Source organism: Myripristis murdjan, chromosome 5 (genome assembly GCF_902150065.1).
Source record: "Myripristis murdjan chromosome 5, fMyrMur1.1, whole genome shotgun sequence".
NCBI lineage: Eukaryota > Metazoa > Chordata > Actinopteri > Holocentriformes > Holocentridae > Myripristis > Myripristis murdjan.
In genome coordinates, this window is record NC_043984.1 from 31,723,984 (window position 1) to 31,745,514 (window position 21,531).

The 21,531-nt window shown below is 43.3% G+C and overlaps 1 protein-coding gene across 4 annotated transcripts in view; it reads right to left on the bottom strand.

Moving 5' to 3' along the window:
• The window catches only part of sox13 (SRY-box transcription factor 13), a 54,771-nt gene that overhangs the window by 30,476 nt on the left and 2,764 nt on the right, over positions 1-21,531 (bottom strand). The window contains exon 1 of one of the 4 annotated variants that reach the window (XM_030052039.1): positions 6,685-6,747. The exons of the other annotated variants lie outside the window; for them this stretch is intronic. The gene's annotated coding sequence lies outside the window, so the exon portion shown is untranslated. Of the gene's footprint in view, positions 1-6,684; positions 6,748-21,531 lie in introns of those variants that run through there. 4 annotated transcript variants of the gene reach the window in all.

Here is a 21,531-nt window from a genome sequence, read left to right on the forward strand (position 1 = left end):
GGGACTAAAAAGCCCTGTAGTGCATTATTTACTGCTGCATCAGGAGAAGCAACAGCACTCAAACTCTCATCTGGTGCCACCTGCTTGACTACTGTTGACTTTGAAAGGGATATCACACCCATTTGTGATTGCCCATGTGTGTGTGTGTGTGTGCGCACTTGTGCCAGAGTATAGTTTTCTGGTCCAAACTTCAAATTCAGATTTCCAAATGTATGAGTAACATGTGTCTGGGTGTGGTATCTGTCTCACGGTTAGATATGGTTATACATTCTAATGCTCAGACCCAAACAAGAGAGCATGAATATGTTATTTTTTTTTTTTATGTTAATTTGCAGGAGCGTCCTGGGAGTCAGTGGAGAGTTCTGCAGTGGATGTCCACATAATCCAAAATTCACACAGGCAAAATCACTCCACAGTCATCTTCAATGAGACCAGGTGGCTGGGAGTTGTGGGAATAGAGGCAGCACGAAGACAGCATGCCGGGCGGCCAAATCCAATCAGGAGGCTGAATGTGCAACCAAATGTGTGAAAAGACAATTAGCTTTTAGTTCCACCTGTATTTTTGGTTCCTAATCAAAATGAATGAAAAAAACCAAGGGATCATTTTTGTTTAGTTTTTGTGTGGTCGTGTCATTAACCATTACCTTTTGTCAATGAAAATGACACTGTTAGACAAATTGTGAATATCTTTTTGTTATTTTTTGCTCAACAGTTTTGTCTATTTTAAGGTCGTGTACCCAATCCGGCCCGACAGGTCGCACAAATTAGAGGAGCAAGCCTGATCAGAGCTTGAATTTAATTTTTAATAAGTGTATAATTGCAAGCACATGTGCTAGCATGTCATCTCCTGTGCAGATACACACACGCACTTGCAGACACAAACACACAAAGAAACAGATTAGCATATTTATATATTCAGCCTCAATACTGTAGCGTATAGGGGCATTCATGTGACCAAAAAATAAAAACATAAGGCCCGTGCCAGGGTAAGCTCACCATCATAGGTGGAAAAAAAGCCCAACCAGACCTCGCAGACCTCTAATGGACACCCACTGCTGGTCTCCTGTGATGGCTCACATGCTGCTTCAGGGGCTTTTCTACTCTGATCAGAATAAAATGCTGGGGGAAAAACACTGCTTACGTTATTTCTGTCATTTTAGGCAAATATCAGCACTGATGTGATGTTGCAAGCTAAGCGTGACACCAGTGTCTTTGCTAGTTTCCAGCTGGCGCAGTTGTCATTTTTCCGGCCAGCGCCCACGCCCGTGAAAATGCACTCGCGCCCACCTGAGCGCCCATGAGCGCGTCCCGTCTTAAAATAAAAGTGTGGTCAGGTACATTGTTGACACATGGCTATCTTGAGGCGGCTGAGAGTGACTGCATGATCGACCAACAAAAACCGGGTCTGAAGTCAGCGGCACAGCTTTCTCTGTTATTTTAAGGGATCATTATCAAGATAAGTAATTCACGCCTACACAAGCGGGCGCCAATGCACGTCCACTTGTTGCTTGTGCGCTTTCACTTTGTGCACGAGCAGATCTGTTTCCTCTGCAGGGGAAGCCTTCCTTCTTACCTGGCAAATCCGCCAATGTGCAAGTGGCTTTTAAAGGGAACGGGAGACGGCACTCTGATTGGTTTACTGCATGCTATGACCGAAATACGCCCGTGATTAATGAAGACACTAAGTACAGCCCTTTTGAACCAGGCGCCTGGCGTAATGACCCTTTTTTTCCACCGTTAAAAAATAGCAAAAATGGACTTGGACACAGCACTAAATGCACTTGCACCACGCTCTTCAGACCGTGCGCTTAGACGGCTAAAATAGAGCCCCTAGTCTCTCCATTTGCTATTGAGAAGGCTTCACCTTCTATGCACTGTGTGGGTCGTTGGAGCTCTGGGTAGAAAGAAAAAAAAAGAAGATGGATGGATTAAGACGGAGAGGCGGGCAACAGTTTAGCCAACACTGCAGCAGTCGATGTCGGCGAGGGGTTGATTGTATGACAGCAGGGGGGCGGCTGGCAGCAGTAATAGACAGAGTTTTGTCCCACACTGGAAGTTATTCCTGGTTCTCCCATCCACGTTCCAAAGAGGCTGGATTGTAGAGCTGCCACAGGTGGCTTTCACACGCCTCTTTGACTGTACAGACTGTGTGTGTGTGTGTGTGTGTCTGTGTGTGTGTGTCACCCAATGCAGAGGTATGCACAGAATCTCTACAAGCCACAGGGCTGTTGACAGCATAGAATGCATCAAGGTGTGTGTGTGTGTGTGTGTGCATGTGTGTGTGTCTTACAAGCACAAGGGCTGAGTTATTTTTGACAATGCCTTCACGTCTCAACTGGAACAATGCAAAGTAGTCAAGGTTATCACTTCCGTCCGCATCAGTCCCATCTAGTTAAACAGGCACTTACTCTATCTACAGCTGACTGTAGCCATGTGGAACCTGACATTGTGTATGACCGCCGCGCGAGTGTGTGCGGCATGGTTTGAATAGCAGCGCTTTCTTACGGGGTTATCTAATGGAGGCCCGTTCTTCGACCACCTACAGAGGCAATCGGCCTTTGTAAGCCCTCTCCACGCAGCTTGGTCACAGAAAAATGGCAATAAAACAGACCTCAGACCAGCTGCCGACCTGAAAAAGGCAGGCGATGAAACCAGAGCCACTGTTCCCCCTGACCTGAACACACACGTCTGGGACCCGCGCTCAAATAAAAAAAAAGGATACATCTGAGCAAAGTTATTCAGTCAAATGAGTTTTTTTTTTTAAAAAAGTTTTTCCTGCCGACAAGTTGAGATATTTTCAACGTAAACTGACTTGTTTCTTATCTTCTTGAATCAACTTTCATTTTCTCCACAGCAGTGGAATGATTTGTCTTGTCCTGCCTTGTTTTCCAGAAATTCCCTGGAAAAAAAGGTGAAGCTGCACTGGAAACAAGTGGACTTCGCTCACCCCACTGGCAGAATTTTTTCACATTATTTCTTTTGAAGAGAACTAAGATTTTGTCAGAATAAGATTTTTATCAGATGAGATTAAATCACCATGGCTGTTTTTGCAGTGCATGACACGGGACGGGTTTGGCTTTACCATACTCTAAACTACAACTAAACTAATCCTACACTGTAAACACACCATTTAGTTTCATTTTCCGTCTTAAATTCTTGTTATGCTTCAAACCAGTGAACAAAACGCTGCTCGACACAAATGGAAAACTCGCATCGTTCTCATTGTCCATGACTCACCTGCAAGGAAAGGCCATCTGATATCACATAATTTTAAGGGTTAAGGGAAAAAGAGCGCTGCCTGTTTTGATTGTCTGATAAGCTGATCAGGAATAATTGTGACTGGCGAGCAAACTGATCGAGACACACACGAGACACGGCTGCTGTTGAAGATAATGTCGGCAGGATGCAGTGACGCGGGATGGCTTTGGAGTGGGAGTGTGTTGGTTAAAAGTTAACAAGTTACTGTCACAGGGCTGGTCAGTGTCCTAATGCAAGAAACACACACACACACACACAAAAAAAAAAAAAACCCTGCAGTATCCAGATCTACACTGTCTTACATCTTCAATAAATCTGTGGCTTGAGTTGGAGAGCCTTTACCAGCTTGTTTATTTTCCACCACGCAGATGAAACGTACATCTGAACGTGGCTAGAAATAGTAAATTACATGTAAATAGCACAACCGCTACACCGAAGTCCATTTGTAAAGTTTATCAAGAAACACATGCTGTTTTCCCTGGGGATACCTCTCCACCTGTTCTCTCTCCACTTTGGTTATTTGTGAAACCGAGGTGGAGGAGTCCAAGCTGATTCCTGCAGGGGTGGCAGAGGGCTGAACCAAGTGTGGCAGACGCAGGAGGGGGGATTTGGTTTTGTTAGAAGAGGGTAGACTTCTTAAAATAGCCGAAAGAGGAAAAATTATGATTGCTAATTGTGTATCTGTACATGAATAAGTATTGAAATTTCCTGTATTTATTCATATCGCAAAATGGATCGCAGAAAAAAACAATATCGCAATTTTTTTTTTCCCCAATATCCTGCTGCCTTAATGGTCATTAACTTGATTTCTTGATACTAGTGGGCTAATCTGCCTTCAGGCTCATTTACACTCCCTTTCCATATGAAAATAAATCCGTCTGTTTCAAACAATGTAACGATCGCTGCCCACGTACTTTCACGCGGCTTTATGTTGGCATGGATGTTGAGCGGTAAATCCACTAGAGGGCGGCGCAGAGTCAAAAGTCTCTGACAACAACAAACATGGCGGAGGTCGTAATAACGGACCTGCGGCGTTGGAGACGGCGGTGGCCCGTGAGGTCATTAAACACATCGCCACAGGACGAAGGACGGAGGATTTTTTCCATATTATGACAAATAATAGAAATTTCTCTTTTGTGTCTCATTCATAGACTGGTCTCTCTCGATCTAGCGGCTACTCTGCCTCCGCGATATCCGGAAGCTTCCTGGAAACGTGGCCAAATACAGACGAAATGACCACAGACGGACGTACAGACAGAAGGCTGCGTCCATATCTGTATTTAACACTGAGCATAAACATTTCAACATATTTATACTTGTTCACAGAAAAAAAACTACATTGGAAAAACATGGGATTATCTCATCTCACTGGCAGGATTTTTAAGGATTTTTAAAACTGAATGTGAGGTTAAACACTTATCAGGACAGAGATGTTTTACAGCGTACACTGCAAAAAAAAAAAAAAAAAAAAAAAATCATTAACTGCGAGAAAGACTTGGCCTCAGATCTCAAACATACTTTGCTGGTTTGACTTGGCTGTCATGAAAGCCTGCCCGCTGACCGCAGGGATGTGAGCGCAGGCTCGCTGTGCGGGCGGAGGTGAATGGGCCCGTTGAGGACGAGCAGGGCCGAGGATGACAGTGGATGGAGGGAACATGTCTCTCCCCTCAGATAACATCAGCTCCTTCCCTTTGAGCGCCGACAACACTGAAACCTTACACTTCCCACGACACAAGAAACACTTCACACAAAACCTTCAGTTACCCAACAAGTTGTAACACGTAAAACCTAACATTTACCCTCGAGGGACTGGCAATGCAAATCCCCTCTGTTGTTCTCTCTCTCCCTCTTTCTTTCTTTCTTTCTTTTTCTTCCTCTCTTTCTTTCTTTCTCTCCCTCAGTCTCTTTCTCCCCCCCTCCCAACAGAAGCAGTTTGTTGGGTTTATATCGTCCTTGTCGTTTTCCAAATACCGCCTGAGGGAGAATAGCAGGGAGTGCACAAAAGAAAAAAGGGAGAGAGAGAGAGAAAGAGGGAGGGGGGGTGGAGGGGAGAAAGAGAAAGGGGGGGGGGAGTGAGAGAGCCGGGAGCCGGTCTGCACCAGTTGAGAGCAGCGGGATAAAGTGTTCGACATCTAAAGAGGTTCATTTTCGTGATAAACAAATAAAGGCGTTCTCGTCGGAAACCCCGAGACTGACAGCTGTAATGGCAGAAGGTTCCCCCGGCAGGAACTTGCCGAGAGAGAGAGAAGCCGCGGTACATCTCAGCCAGCCGCTCACACCGGGGCTGTGTGTGACACCAAATAAACAAACAAACAAACAAACAAATTTCAAAAAAAAAAAAAAAACTGCATCTAAATTATCTCACTCATAACTCCTAAACAGCTACCATCACACCTCCCTGAATGGAAAAAAAAAAAAAAAAAAACATTGGCAACAAGTTTGTCACAGGCAGTTCAGCCCCTCCAAGGTGTTAAGTGGCAACGGCTGGACTATTACGCCTGAAACCTGCCGAGCCGTCGTGTTAAGACAAGTGTGAAGCGATGTATAAACAAATGTTTTGGGAAGTGTTCCACCGTTAGCCGTGTTTGCTTTGGGATGTTTGACGATGCAGAGACCTGCGCCAGCCTCTGCCTCTCTCTCTCTCTGCCCACAGGGATCAGCAGGGCCAAAAACCTCACCAGCTGACAACACACACACACACACACACTGAACCTGCAAAACATCAGGGGCATCTTCCTCACGACAAGTTGAAACCCCCCCACCTCCCCTCCTCAAAAGCTTCAAAATGCCTGTCTGTCCAACACCTCATCAAGTCACCTTCAATTGGAAAAGTTTGTTCTTTAACAAGGTAAAAGTGGGCAGTGGGATGAGTTGTTTCCAATGCAGTTTGTTTCATTTTTATTTTATTTTTTTTTACACAAGTATAAATATGTTGGGGGGAAAAAAAGGCAGAATAAGACAGATCAGCCCGCTGAGATCCAGAGAATGACACTTGATTCGAGAAAATTCTGGAAACAATTTGATTAGTGTTGGAAACAAGCAGGATTATCTCATCCCGCTGGAGGATTTATTTTGCATTTGTTTCCATAAAAAAAAAAAAAAAAAAAAAAAAAAAAAAAAAAGTGCACTTTATCATGGCTAATACATTGCAGTTTGTCTCTGCAGAGCTGCTGCTAGACCTGCACAAGAGCAAACATCTCTATGAACAAACATGTCACTTAAACGACAACAAACAAAAAAACCAAAAAGGATTGTGCAGAAGGATTTTAACCAACATAAGACCAAATTAAAAGAGAGAAAAGTGCACATTCAGCTCCTACCACTGCATGGAGAGTGTGTCAACAAGAGCAAGATGGACAGCATACTTAGCCCCTCCATCAAGCCCTGCTTCTCCCACTGAGGCTCCCTCTCAGCTGCTGTACTGACCTGCTGGGGACGGCCGGAGGTGCAGAAATCCAACGGTGCTCCCTGAGCGGAGCGGAGCTGCCGAGACAAGTCATGCTGACTGGCTCCAGCTCACCAGTAACGCCTGTCTTTTCTACTCTCTGTTACCTCTGACCCGGCCGGCCCCCCTCTCCCACCCCCGGCTCTTCTCCCAAGGGGGGGGGGGGGTGGGGGGGGGGAAGCACAAAGAGCCTCTTCAAATCCCACCGCACAAGGGCTTCATTTGCATAATTAGCATGTTGTTGCAGGTAAGCCTGACTGTAGCCACGGTGTGCACGATACCGATCGAATTTCAACCCGCCAACAGTTGTGATAGCGCCGTGATAAGGGCGGCCAGCGGCTTAACACCTTCCAACAAAGTCAGCTTTATCCTTGGTTATGATTTCCTGGACACCTGCTTGAAAATGAGGAAAGTGCGGCTAGGATAATGACACGCCGGTGGATGCTGTTGTACTGATGCAAAGGCCAGGCAATAAAGCCGCACTGAGACGGCAAACAGAAAGAGACTCACACTGCACTCGTATTGTTTTTCTCGCTAACTGAACTCTTGCGTTTCTCCATGTGTAGCTTCAAACTTAGAGAAAAAAACAACATTGATTTCCATATTATACGACACGACTGCAATGCTTAACTGAGGCCGCCTCACGCTTGTACTGAGTCAAAGAGTGAAAATGAGGATCCCTCGGTTTCATGGCTGCAGCATTGCATCAAATAGAAAACATCTACAGGTCTTGTGCATCATTTTGCACACATTTCCCCTGTAATTCAGCAGGACATATTGTGTGTCTTTGGAAACCTTGGGATCTCCACTTGAAGTCAAAATAAAGGTACGTGGGCTTGAACAAAGTTTGGCCACGCAGCGTGCATTTGTAATGACGAACCAACCAATGGGACCAGCAGGGCCGAGGAGGTTTTGTCAATATAATCGCTACGAGGAAGGTGAGGAAAATATCAATTCTGAATCACAGCAGCTAGAGTCACAGTGGCCTGATGGCTGAATGAGTCAGGTAATGGTTGAAAAAAGGCGGGTAAACAATGACATTCAGTCGTTATCACAGGAAATCTCAATCAGCAATATCAACACATCAGATGTAGTTTAAGGAAAACATTCGTTTTTTGCTTTTGTCCCCTTAGACTGAAGGACTACTTTGACTTTTGGGGATTTTGGCCTGATGTGCAACTTATTCAGTAAATAGATATCGAACTGGTAGACAGCTCTGTGCAGTGTGCATGCCACTGCTTTAGCTTATAGCGTGCTAAGCAATCGTGAAATGATGTCCTCCAAAGTATGAAGACGCAAACAAATAGCAAAAAGTTGGTTTTGCTTTTGTTCCGTGTCTTAACTGAAGAGAAAGTGTTTTGTTGAATTTTTTCAGGCGAGATATTCATCTTAAGTTATTTAGCCTCATAATCGAATAAAAACAAACTAATAATAAAAAGTTGGTGTTGGTTTTATTCTGTGTGGTGTATAGTCACAACGGCTGGGAAGAAAATCTCAATCTTTCTCAGTGAAGCCCATTATGAATCAGCGGTGAATAAAAAACAGTGAATAAAGCTACTGGGCTACCTTTGCTCCGGTGTAAACAAAAGTTAACCTTGAAGTCTTGCAGGGAGAGAGATCTTCTGTTATTGAAAGTAGTTTTAAGCGGAGCATGTTTTTGTCTTCTTTTTTCTTTTCTTTTTTTCTTTCTTTCTTTCTTTTTTTTTTTTTTTTTAAAAAACCAATCCTTTAAACAAGCCTGGCAGGTTTGGACTTGGGTTAACTTACCACCCAGCCTCTGAGCTGCTATAAATTCTCATTTTTGTCAGTGCAAATCACCCATGATTACTTAACATGCTCTCTGTTTAAGTAGCAGCATGCCCATACCCACCGCAGAGTTGATTCTGGTGCCAGTCCTCTTTGTTGGATACTGAGGTAATATGACTGAAGGGGCCAAATTTGCAAAAAAAAAGTCCCCATAAGAAGTCCTTAATCAAAGCCTATCCTCATCTAACCCTCATCAATTTGGAACTACTTACCATGCATACTGTGAATTTTATAACATCAAGATTAATATCAGCCTATAAAGGTGATTAAACTCTATTCTGCAAGTAAAAAGGCTGAGTTGAGGTGGGTTTACCTTCTCTCACACCCCTGGGTTTAATCGAGGATAGGTCACGAGATGGTAACGACCATAAAAAGTTGGCGTGCCTTTTCAATTATTAAAAACAGTGGTATGTAGCAGCGGTGAAATAAATAAATAATGGGGGAAAAAGGGAGGAAAAAAAAACATTTCCTCTCCTTTTATGACAGTCACAAGAGCCTCCCTCTGCCTCTCCACAGCGCACAAGTGGATTGCAAAACAATCCTCAACCTCACACTTCAACCTCCCGTATTTTAAGCAGCGATGTAGTGGAGGGTTAAGCCACCTCAGCTCAGTTCACCCACCTTTCTGTACTCAGAATAGAGTTTACTCACCTCTTTAGCCCAACCCGAGCCTTCTTAGCATAAATCTATTGCATCCTGAACCCATGCATTCTGCAGTCTGATTTTGTTTTTTTCCATTTCGGTGGATTTTTGTGTCATGAGGGTCCCTGAGGTCACAGTTTCCCGGCATTTTTTAGTTCTCACATCAGTGATTTCAAGATTTCTGGAAACCGCAATTTCCCCCTGACGCGTTCACCAAAGAGGACGCTGGAGAATATGTGTTTTGTCTAATTTTCAGGCCACACACTGCAAGATATGCATCTCACGTCATTCAGCCTCGTCATTGTAAAATCATCTTTTTCGGAAAACATGAAAAAAAATCTGCCAGTGGGATGACATAACCCCACTTGTTTCCAATGATATCATATTAGTCAGGTGTCATTTTCTTGAGCCTAGTTGAGGCTGAGGCTGATCTTGAGGCTGATCTGCCTTATTATTCTGTCTTGCTTTAACATATTTTTACATTTCAGAGAAAATTTGGAAACAAATTGCACTCTAATCAAGCGCAGTTGCCTCGTCTTATTGGCTGACTTTTGTGACTCGCCTTAAGAAAAACAAGATTTTAACTAAGACCGACGCTAAACAACTTTTTTTTTGCGGTGTAAGCCTTGAAAAAACCCTTTAAATAAACCATAACCCAACCTGCTATAAATCAAAAGGTCTCATTGAGATGACATTTTCCCCTCTCTAAAGTCGTGTTAACCACCGGTGGTTCTCGCATCACGACAGGTGTGGTGATGTTTGGTTAGGACGCTAAAGCAGAGGAGAGGTTTTGGAAGAGTTCCCTCAATATCGACATTTCTTATGTGTTTTATACAGCTCAAACGTTAATACGTAAGCTGTTTTGGGGTGAAATAGACCCCCAAAACATATCGATGCGTGCAAAATGTGTCCGGGACATTGAAAACACATCATCATGTTCGCTTCATGTTGACCCAGTTGCCCCCATTAACTCAGGAAAAGTCATTAAACATGAAGCTAAAAAAAAAAAGAAAGAAAGAAAAAAAACAGTCAATGCTTAGAATATTAATGACACTGAGCTTACACTGACAGATGACCTGTTTTAACCTCTGTGTGTGTGTGTGTGTGTGTGTGTGTGTGTGTGTGTGCATGCATGTGTGTTTGGGATCCTTTATTGGAGAGGCTGGTAAGAAATACACACACACAAAAAAACAAAACAAAAAAAAAAAAAAACGAAATACACACTCACAAACAGAGACCCGCACACACACACACACACACACACACACACACACAGTTCTCAAACAAAGCTTCCTTGCGTTGCTGACTGGGCCTCATTAGAGAATGAGCTCTCAGGGCCAGAGACACAAAAGCCTTACTCTCTTCTCCTTTCCTTCCCCTCTCTTCCTCTGTTCTCTTGGCCTTTTGATGTCAAGGGTACTGAACCAAAGGGGCTGCGCACAGTCCAAAGAATAAGCTCATCAAGAATACACACTCAGTTTCCCTAATTTTTTTTTCTTCTTCTGGGTTTGTGTGTGTGTGAGTGTGTGAGTGTGTGTGTGTGTGTGTGTGTGTGTGTGTGTGTGTGTGTGTGTGTGTGTGCTGCAGGGAGCTACAAGCCCTGATAAGGTGCTGTTGTTCTGTGTGGTCGCTGGTCAGTTCATCACACAAAGAGCAGTGTTGGGAACTCCAGCGCTGCGATTGAGTGATAGAGACATCACAAAGACCACATTTTACTCCCCTTTTCCTTGTGGAGTTCAGGGGCTGCCCCGCGGAGGCACTCCCACCACACACACACACACACATACACACACACACACACACACACAAGAACATGCACAGGGTCACATCACTCTTACCAATTTCCCTGTACCACCACAGACGTGATGAAAACCGAACAGATAAGAGTCTGAGAGAAATCAAACGAACGGCATATTTCGAGCATAATCTGCCTCGCATTTCCGTCAAATTTGCGTTATCCACATATTTATGGCTTGTGTGGTATGTTTTCTTAAATACATTTAAAAAAGCTTTTTGAGGTCAATATTCAAAACGGGAGAAAGTACATAACAGCCTTGCCGGATGGTTTGTCAAATCTTTGACGCCAAATATCTCTGAAGTGCACTCTGCCCAGACAGAGCCTCGCATTTTCATTTTCACTGCGGAGGATATAGAAGAAAAGATCTGACCCTAAAAGTTACTGTATGGTACTGAGTCACGCTTCAGAAAAAAAAAAACATTTTTAGTGGGTCGCAGATGATGAATTGACAAAGTCATGTGAAATTTTTTCCGCTGTGCCCTTGTCGAATTCGAGTTTCTGACAAAAAAGAAGAATATTTGACCAACACCATGGGCTATTTATCTTATTAATGCATATTTAGTTGCTGTCATGTTTAAGAACGCTAGAGAAATAGAAAGCTGCAAATTTGGGGCTGTCATAAATACTGGGGTGATGTAAAAATATAAACTATGACATTTTCTGAAAAAAACATGCTGCCTTATTTTCAATTTAAGCAACCAGAGTGGAAAGAGTCCAACCAAAACCAAGTGATAAGCAGCGTATTAAAAAGAAAAATAAATAGAGGAAAAGATGGCTAAAAAGAATAAATACTGGTGGTGCCACTACTCTGTGGACTGTTCTATTTCTTAATGGAAAGACTTTTAAAAAATCATACTATATATTAGCTATTTATTCTTATTTTTTCCTCCTCACAGTTACTCTGTGGGTAAAAATTGAGCCAAGTGCTTTGCCAAATATTAGCTGGCGAGTGTTTTCACCGTGAGAATGAGTTGTTAGCCTGGCAGCAGGAACCACTGCACGGTGTTTCTGGTTTGCTTTGCTGTGGTTCGAGGTTGCTTTGCCACTGAGAGTTGCTAAAGTTGCAGAAAATAACTAACTTAAAATAAATAACTTAATAACTTTTTATGTTCTGGTTGAGCAAACTGTCTGGCCAATGCAAGTTAGCATGTAGGCCCGTGCAGCTCGATGCAAAACCGCAGCTAACACAAAGCAAGATCTGCGGAACAAGTGGTCGATGCCTGCATTTTAATCTGTATGTGCATTTTAGCATTTTTATCTAAAAACAAAGTGTGCAAAGTTATTTACTTCTCATCCTTTGTTTCAGAATATGTCTTATTACAAATTGGACATTAAGTCCAGTTTGAAGTGTTGCCTGTCAGATGTACCAGCAGGTGAGGGACTGACACCTTTTTTATGAATACTGATTGTTTTCCAAGTGATTTTGTATGTTTTCATGTGGATTTTCTGACTTTATCATTGCCTTTGCTGCAAGTTGAACTGCTTCTCATAGCAGAAATGGGACTCTTTGCATCACTGACTGATTGATCAAGTTACACCACTGATTGGTCGAGTTTCCCCACTGGCTGTTGTTGCTCTTTCAAAATGAATTGGTATGAACAGTTTTCTATTATTATATTACAGTAAGTAGGAGATTCGCTGAATTTTTTTTTTTTTTTTTTTTTTTGCATGGATAGATTATAAACTACAATGCAAGTTTTATAAGTCTCGCTTTGGTATTTCCTGGCTGTACACTTGCAGGAGTGTTTGTGCACGTGTGAAGGGTATAAGGGTAAGAGTAAAAGATCGCTGGCTAACATTAGGCAACTTTAGCCACCAAACCTCCTTGGTTAAGGTTCGGGAAAGGTCATGGTCAGGGTTTGGGGGCTTGAACTCGGGTCTCCGACAGGAAAGTCTTGTGTGTTTGACCCATCAACTATCCCCCCAAGCATATAAATTCCACTGTACGCCATTTGAAAAGTTGAAAACTCATGTTATTTATACGCAGAATGAAGAGACTGGGCTGGGTCAACAGCTCCCAAACACTGCTGTCAGTACTGCAAAACTCTCATAATTACAGAGTTCTCCATAAAAGTCAGAATTTGCGGCATTTTCATGTAAGTAAATGTCAGGTTTTCTACTCTAAATGCGTGCTACAAACTCAGGATTCCATCAATCGACAGTTCAGTTTTTACATTTTGCAGATCTAAATAGTTGGTGCGGAGACGTCTTTCCTGGAGAAAATTCACCGCTGCACAGGAAGTGATGCGTTTTACGTTTCCAGGTTGTTTGGAATAAACAGAGGAAGAAGGACCTGGGCAGTTAGCATCGATAGCGATAGCTGCCATGACTTGAACAGACAAAGAAAAGAGCGCCACCTGCAGAGCTCCATCGACGGAAAAGTCCAAAGAGAAAGACGCCGCCGTCCCGCCCACACACTGATTGACAGGTGATCTAACAGCAATAACAGTGCTGGCATGGAAAAGTGACCAGATCTGATGTTATTCTGATTTGCTAGTACATATTTCTTTAAAAAAAAAAAACGAGTTTAGTGACAATCAGCATCACTAAACTCCCGAGTGTCTTTCATTAACAGTAGCTGAGAGGCTCTAAATGCTTTGGGATTTAGGCTGGCATCCATTAATTTATTAAAAGATAAATCTTATCCAACTTGGTTTTGAGATTGGATTCACTGGGAAAATTAACTAGATTATCAGCACTGGTGAAGTGACTGAATATGGCTTAAGGCACAGTAAAGGAAGGGCCATTCGTTTTAGCTGGTTTTAGCTGAGCGCCTGGACAATAAGTCAGTGATAAATCTGCTAACATTAGTCCATTATACGGCTGAAATGCAAATAAGATGCACTGTCGCACAGGAGGCAGCATTTTACGCTTGGCACAGTCTTTTATTTATAGAAAATAAATAACAAAAGATGGAATTCGTCTTTTTCCAAGCATCTAAATGGCCTTAGTGGGAATTAAACCCCCCAACCCTGAGAGTGACGGTGCCTTGCTCAACCTGAGGAACATGTCAAGTACTTGTTCTATAAAAAGCCTATGATGTGAAAAAAAAATAAAAATATTCAGAGGATTTAGCTGAGCCCGGGTAATCTGATATTTCAAGAACAACTTGCAGTTCTCTGTAAAAAAAAAAAAAAAAAATGTAGTCAAGAAAATCAAACAGAATCTGAATGTAAAGAATTTTGCTTTGCATTCGGTGTTTAATCGTAAATTTGAATGACTGTGTTTTAGAAATGGCTCTATGCTCGCTCGTGCTCTTCATGTCTCTGGGTGCAATAACAGTGATCAGAATTAAATAGATTAGATTCCCACATTAGACACATGTAACATGTCTGCTGTGTTTCCATTTATCTCCAATACACTTTCTACCCTCCTCTCTCTCTCTCTCTTTCTGCTCTCCGCTCTCTGCCTGTCCACTCTCTCTCTCTCCTCTCTCTCTCTCTTTCTCTCCGAGGCTTTCTAAATAAGATGTATAAATAGGCTGATGACACAACTGCTCCCTTCACAAAGAGAGAAAGCAGGGAGAAAAGAGAAGAGAACAGGACTCTGGCTTTGGTCGCGGCCCCTTTCTTCTTCTGCTTTTCAGAAACGCAGGTTAAAAAGCAGCCCCGTTTTTTTTTTTTTTTTTTCCTTTTCGTGCCTCTCTCATCCCTCTTTCTCTCCCTCTCTCTCTCTCCCTCGCGTTCTCTGAAACAGGTCGTCTATTGTGGCGGCTAGCGAAAGGCTACTGTGGCATTTATCAGAGAGGAGGAGGAGGAGGGGGAGGCAGAGGAGAGAGAGAGAGGGGGGAAGACAAAACACACTCCCAATAAAGAGATAGAACAAGAGAAGGGGAAGAAAAGGATGTGTATGAAGGCCACTTTTTTCTCCTCTCTCTCTCTTTCTCTCTCTCTCTCTCTCTCTCTCTCTCTCTCTCCCTTCAGAAAGCTCAACCACCCACCCTTTCCACCCCCTGCTCCTTCAGGCTAGCGCAGACAAAGGCGGCCCGACTCTCACAATGTGCTCCCCCCGTTAGCCCGGCACACTTTATATCCTCACCCCATTCACAGCTTCTGCTTGAGAGCACCCACGTGTGCACAGTATATGCGCCTTAGTGTGTGTGTGTGTGTGTGTTTGTATGTGTGTGTGTGTGTGTGTGTGCGCGTGTGCATGTGTGGGTGTGTGTTTTATGGAGTTGGTGGCAGTAGGGGGGGGTGGGCAGTCTATGTTTGCTGAGGGTCTTATATAGACCAAGGGGCCAGGGCGCTGAGGCGTTGCTATGGAAACGCCTTTGAGCAGTAAGGAGCACAACAGGTGATTCTGCAGAAGGCCTGTTCGTCTCAGCATTGAGAAGCAGCGGGAGGTCTGTGTTGTTTGTGTGCGTTTTTTTTTTTTGTGCGCGAGTGTGTGTGCGGCTGACGAGTATAGCCGCCTATGTTGCAAACAACTTTGTGCCATAGGTCTTAACCAGCTCCAATAAGCCAGAGATCATGTCTGAAGTGCCGCGCTGACCACAGTAATGACACGCCGCCTGGTTTTGCACGCCGGCCCACTTTTCCGAGGCCCGGCTAAGAGGTGTGAGTGTAGACTGATTTTGTCTGAAAATGCAAAATAAAAAAAATAAAAAAATAAAAAGACAGAAAGGTTGGGGGAAAAACAGGAAACGCACCATTAACTCTTATGGCAGGGTGCGCCGAGTGCTCCATTCAAAAAGGAATATCAATTCAACCACCAAAACAATCCGAATGACAGGGAAAAAAGAAGAAAAAAAAAAAAAACACAACCTGCAAAGAAAACGTTTTTGAAGTTCCTTGCTGTGGAATGAATGCATGTTTGAATGAATGTTAATCAGTCGCCCATTTGCCGCTCGGCCCGTACCTTTCAGAACGCGACAAAAGCAAGGGGGCAGAAAAGGCTCCGGAGCTTGAATTGCGGTGATGCTCGCCGAGTCATTTTCACAAAGTTGATTCCAGGAGCTGTGCTTTAATAAAGAGGTTACACTGAGAAGTCGCCGGCGTTCACCACGGCCTCAACAGAACGGACCAGCTTGAGAATGAAGCACATAGCACGATGCTGACCTTGGTGGTGAACCTCGGGGTGTCGCGGTGATTTATAGAATGTGACAAGATGTGTTCATGATATACGCATTTAATTCAATGCCTTAATTTGTCATGAATGCCCCTTTTCTTGTGAAATAATCAACACCTGCAGCATCTTGGCCTTCAAACATTAAGTAATAAGAGTGAAAGGGAAAATAATAATTATCTCCGCCAGGAGGCAGCCTGGAGGGGATCATGCACTGAGTCGTGTGTATCGGTCCGTGTGCGAGTGTGTCTGTCTGCAGCTAATCTCACACACTACTGAGCCTATCAGCCCTAATATTGTTTGTGCACAGTTATGATCATGAACCTCTCGTGGTTGTGGTGATTCAAAGGGGAGATGCACAGGCAGTCTGTGTCTCCCCGGTATCTTAAAACCACCACTTTTTCGCATACTGGGAGAAAGGAAAATACAGGAAATGACACACACACACACACACACATGGACAGATCATGTTGGCATGTTCACTTTGAAATGGAGTTTACATTGCTGTTTTTTTTGCAATTGTTCATGTCCAGATTTGCACGTTGAGACGAGATCTGCTCTCTGCTGAGAGCATTCCTGTACTTTATCATCTGATATCAGAACTGACCTTGATTAAACTTGCAATCAGCAGCAGGCACTGGTTCAATTTTTTTTGTTATTATTTTTTATATAACTGAGAGCTACCGGATTTGTCATGGTAAAAGCCTTTAAAACTGACAGTGCTTTCATCTGCGAGCGTGTTACACCTCAGCTCCCTTGGCCAGATCAAGTTACATCCAGAAATGAAAACATGGACAGACATCCTTGTTTGACTACAGAGAAGCAGCCAAAGGCTGTCACTGTGCATCAAACCACCGCATGAAAACACAGCAAATAGAGGAAGTGCGGCGGGGCTAATAACAAATTTCAGAGCCTGTAACTGACAGCTCTCGCAGCCGTGCTCTGCAACATCTACGTTCACCTACATTCCTGCTTCACAGCTGCCAGAACTGCCATCTACCATCTCAGGTGGAGACCCAAAACTTTTTGGGGTTCGTCGCTCTTCACGACAGTCAGCGCTCGCAGTCGCGGCCGGCATGTGAAACCCAAGCAGCCGATCTCCAATCTCAGACCGTTTGTCCACACAGAAGCATCAAACCAGCATAGATAAACAGATATGTATTTCAACACACACCTTCTGTTTATATTCCTGGTGAATTTACATGTATCCCGTATTATTTAAATGCAGGAGATAGAGATAGCCGAGTATATATGATGGGGAGAGAGATAAGTCGCCCCTCACACAAGGACATGCAAGCGCGTGTTTTCCAGGTAGCTGCTGTTACTGAAGCGGCAAGCTGAGGATATGCCGTCGAACATGCGTGCAACTCTTGATGATTTTAAATTAGAGGGGACAGCTTTACTTATTTCACCAAAAGCCGCACTTTTCATGTGCCAATTTTCCTTTTATTTCAACTTCATGGATGCCACAAGTGGTATCACACGTCTTAATGAACCACCAGCGATACGCTAAGTCATATGATAATGACTTTCACAGCCATTAAATTGTCATAGTTTAAGGAAACGCTGGAACAGATCCCCGCTTTCCATGCTGACTATTAACCAAAAAAGAACAAAGTGGAAGTGAAGAAAAACAAGCGAGCTGTACAAAGCGGACACATATCGGGCTACTGTTGCTTAAATTTCACTGATTTTCAAAAGAAATGCAAATCATGCCACTGGACTGCTGTGGAGCAAACAAACGGTCTCTGGTCATTTGCAAGTGACCACACACACACGCGCGCGCACACTCACAGGCACACACATACACACATTTATGCGCGCACATGACCAGGGGGTCTCATAATATGGAATCAACTTAAGGGATACAAATGAAAACAGAGCGGTGTTATGTGAACCCAGAGGAAGGTCATGTAAATTAACCAGGAAACTGTATGTTTTTATTTGTGCGCGGCGAGTTGAAGCATCAATAGAGCGATTGTGAATTCTCTCGATCTGTGCAGAAATAAACAAATCGGCTGGAAAGGGGATGGCAACAGGCCTATAATAGCTTCATCTTCAGTCACGGCAAACACAAAACATCTGTCCGTATCCCACATCTCTGGTGGCAATGCAAATGGATTGGTTAACGATGAAAAAGTCGTTAAAGTAAAAGTAGACGGAGGGTTTGAAACAGGGGAAAAAGCAAAGCCGGGCCTTTGTCACGCGGGCAGGCTGGAGGGTGAAATGTGACATTTCTGCAAATCTGATCGGTTTGAGAATTAATCCTTGATTCGACAGCCACCCGGCACACATGCAACTGCATTCAACATTCGGAGGGGATCGGGTTATTTTTTCCACAAACATTTATCATCATCAACGCAAAATCCTCAATGGCGCTGCTAAATCTCATTTTCATCACGTCCTTTCATTGTTTCTGTTATATTTATGGGCATCCTGTAACAGACAGATCAGTTTTTTTTTTTTACAGGTACATACTACATTACTGCTCTTTCATCCCTTCGCCACATTGCCAAACAATGCAGGGCGAGCATTGTGGGAACAGTTAGACACATGAAAAGGTCAAATTCCACTTTTATTGTCGCTGCATTTAACTCTCACAAACAGCACGGCGCACAAACAAAAGATTCCCTCTCGACTCTGTATTTAATGAAACACACCTCGAGTCGTGTAGGAGCTTGCATTTACGCATCGCTCTCTCTCTCCCTCTCCCGCTCTCTCTCTCTCTCTCTCTCGCACGCGCTCGCAACACGTGGGAGAAGTCCAGAAAAACTCTTGAGCGCCGTGTTTTACAAGGATTAGAGGCTGCTCACAGGCGGCGCGAGAAAAAAAGACAGCGCCGCATTCAAGGATGCTTCTGTCTGCTCTTTCTTCCTCAAATTGATTTGCTGCTGTTAATAAACAGCAGAAAAGCAGAACACAGTCATATTGCTGCATTATTACGGCATCATTATTATAGACTGTGTGTCGTCGCAGGATTCAAAGCACAGCTGCACTTGGCAATGTCAGTGCAAGGGACATAAAAAAAAAAATAGAAATAGAAACTTTTTTTAACGCAAGTTATGCACAAATAATGATTTATTTCCAGCTTCTTCTGTGGTATAATAACATGAAAGAGTCAAAATAGATATATTACCACCACAACACACACACGCATTCAAGATACTGTATGCTTTAACAATATTACTGCATCAGATACTTACAGATGAAAACCCTGCTATAAATGTAACCTTGCGTGGGGAGTTATATGATTCTCTCTCAGTATAGGACCGAGCCGGCTTTAAACGATTAAAAATAAAGCTTTCCGTGAGTGAAGCAGGATTCTTACCTTGACGTGTGTGTAGATGCTTACAGGACAGTGTGTGTGTGTGGCTGCTCTCTCCTCTGTGGTCTACTGGTGTCTACTTTATCCTGTCTCTCAGAGAGGCCTATCATCAGTATCAGAGTTTGTCACCCGCCCACAAGCACGGATGAAAAAGGTGGTGTGCGTGTACGTTTTGTGTAAAGTTACTTCAGAGTCTTTTTTTTTTTTTTTGTTCCACTACCAAAGCAACAGTTGGACTTTCGAAAAGTGCCATGATGAATGGAGCGAGGTGATGAGCATGAAAGACAAGGCAACGGGAAATGGATGGATCTTTACACCTTTGCATCTCCCTCATGAAAAACAAAATTATTCTTTCGCTTTTAAGAGCATCTTTTGTGCATCCCGGCTTCTTTTTTTTTTGACTTGTTTAACAACTAACATCCCACTTCAGTAATTACTTCCTTTTCTCACCTCATTTTTAAAAAAAAAAAAAGAAAAGGAAGACACAGTTTGTGCGAAGGGTAAAACATGGCCAACGCAGGATTCCTACAAACAAGATAAAAATCTCTTTTTTTTATCACCATTTGTGAATGCACAGGAATTTCTTCAGAGTTTCTTAGATCAGACTGACAGAGCATGGAGTGACAAAAGGCTGCCAGATCATGCAAAAGGCATAGAAACTGACTATAATCAAAATGTAAACCCACCCAAACTCATCTTATCTACATGTTTATTTGCAAAAATGGAGTTTACTGCCTTTTTGGGGGGGGCCTGAAATAAACCTTTAGCATGCACATTCACAGTGCACATCACAGAAAGAAGCATCAAGCTGATGTGAGCATCACGAGGATAAGATCTCTCAAGGGCAGAGAGACAAAAAAAAGATGACGCTTTTCTGAAAATATAAGTGATTTTACGCTTATCTTGGTCATTGACGGGTAAAACTACACAGAAAGTTTCCTCCTACTTCGTCACTAGTGGCTTCACTTTATTAAGCCTGTGTCATCTACATCATGCAGACTTAAGTTGTTTTTGCCTCAAAAAGAAAAAAAAAACAGTGATTATAGTTACTAGTTACCACAAAAAAAGTAATCTGCGTAACATAAAGTGATTTTCAGTCCTTGAGGGACTTCAGGGGGTCCTCTGCAAAATGAGGAATGGCTTGATTTCACTATAATTTAATTAAACAGAAATTGTTATGATGCATCACAAATGTGCAAGTTATTATTTTGCCATTACATTTTAATGTCACCACTTGGTTTGTCAGTGTTCAGGGGTGACACTGAGGTCATTTAATACTCAATGATCAAAATATCTTGTCATATCACCTCCAGTGGGGCCCTCTCAATGAATTAATGAATTAATGAATTAATGAAAGTCAAGATGGAAAGTTTGGAAACCGCCTGCTTTAATGTTTTGGAATGTCACCCCAACACTGACACTAGTCAAAAAAACTTAACAAAAAAATGTATTTACCACTACATCACAGCACATAATGAAAGCTCAGCAGAGACTGAAGCGAGGTCACAGCTGTAAAGAGTGAAGCGCAGGCAGTGTCGAGCGAAAGATGAAATTATAAACCAGTGAAGAAGAAACGCCTCTGACCATGCGCTGTCGCGGTCCGCAGAGTCCCAAGTTACACGGCGGCCCCCCCGTGTAAAACTCCAAAAATGTGATTAACACAACAGCCAGGGCCCCGATGTGTGAAAAACCGTCATGTGGGTGTGTTGTCAGTCAGTGACCCAGCTGAGTATTTTTATGTTTCAATTAAAATTCCTCGCGATGCCTCGAAAGGGGGACAATCCAGCCCAGATGCATTTAAGAGGTTTTTCCTTTTTGCTCAGGAGATCAGAGGCTTCCCTGAATCTCGCATTGTTCAGTGTGATTGGCCTGGCCTCACACTGCGCTAAGGAGAGACCGAGGAGTGCGCGCACACACACACTCGCACACACTATTATTCTCCATTGTGGTGTTTCTCTGTGGACTCCCAGTTCAATAGGATACAGAGAACAATGCCCAGAGTTATATAGGAGGTCAGGAGGAGAGAGAGAAAAACCTTTGTCCACTCTGCCGCCCTTATGGAGGTGTCTCATGCATAGGAAACGGTGCACACGCGCGCGCGCACACACACACACACACATGCAAATAACCATGGAACCCAATGCAAAAACACACGACTGATAACGCTTAAAAAATCCCAAAGTCTCACACAGG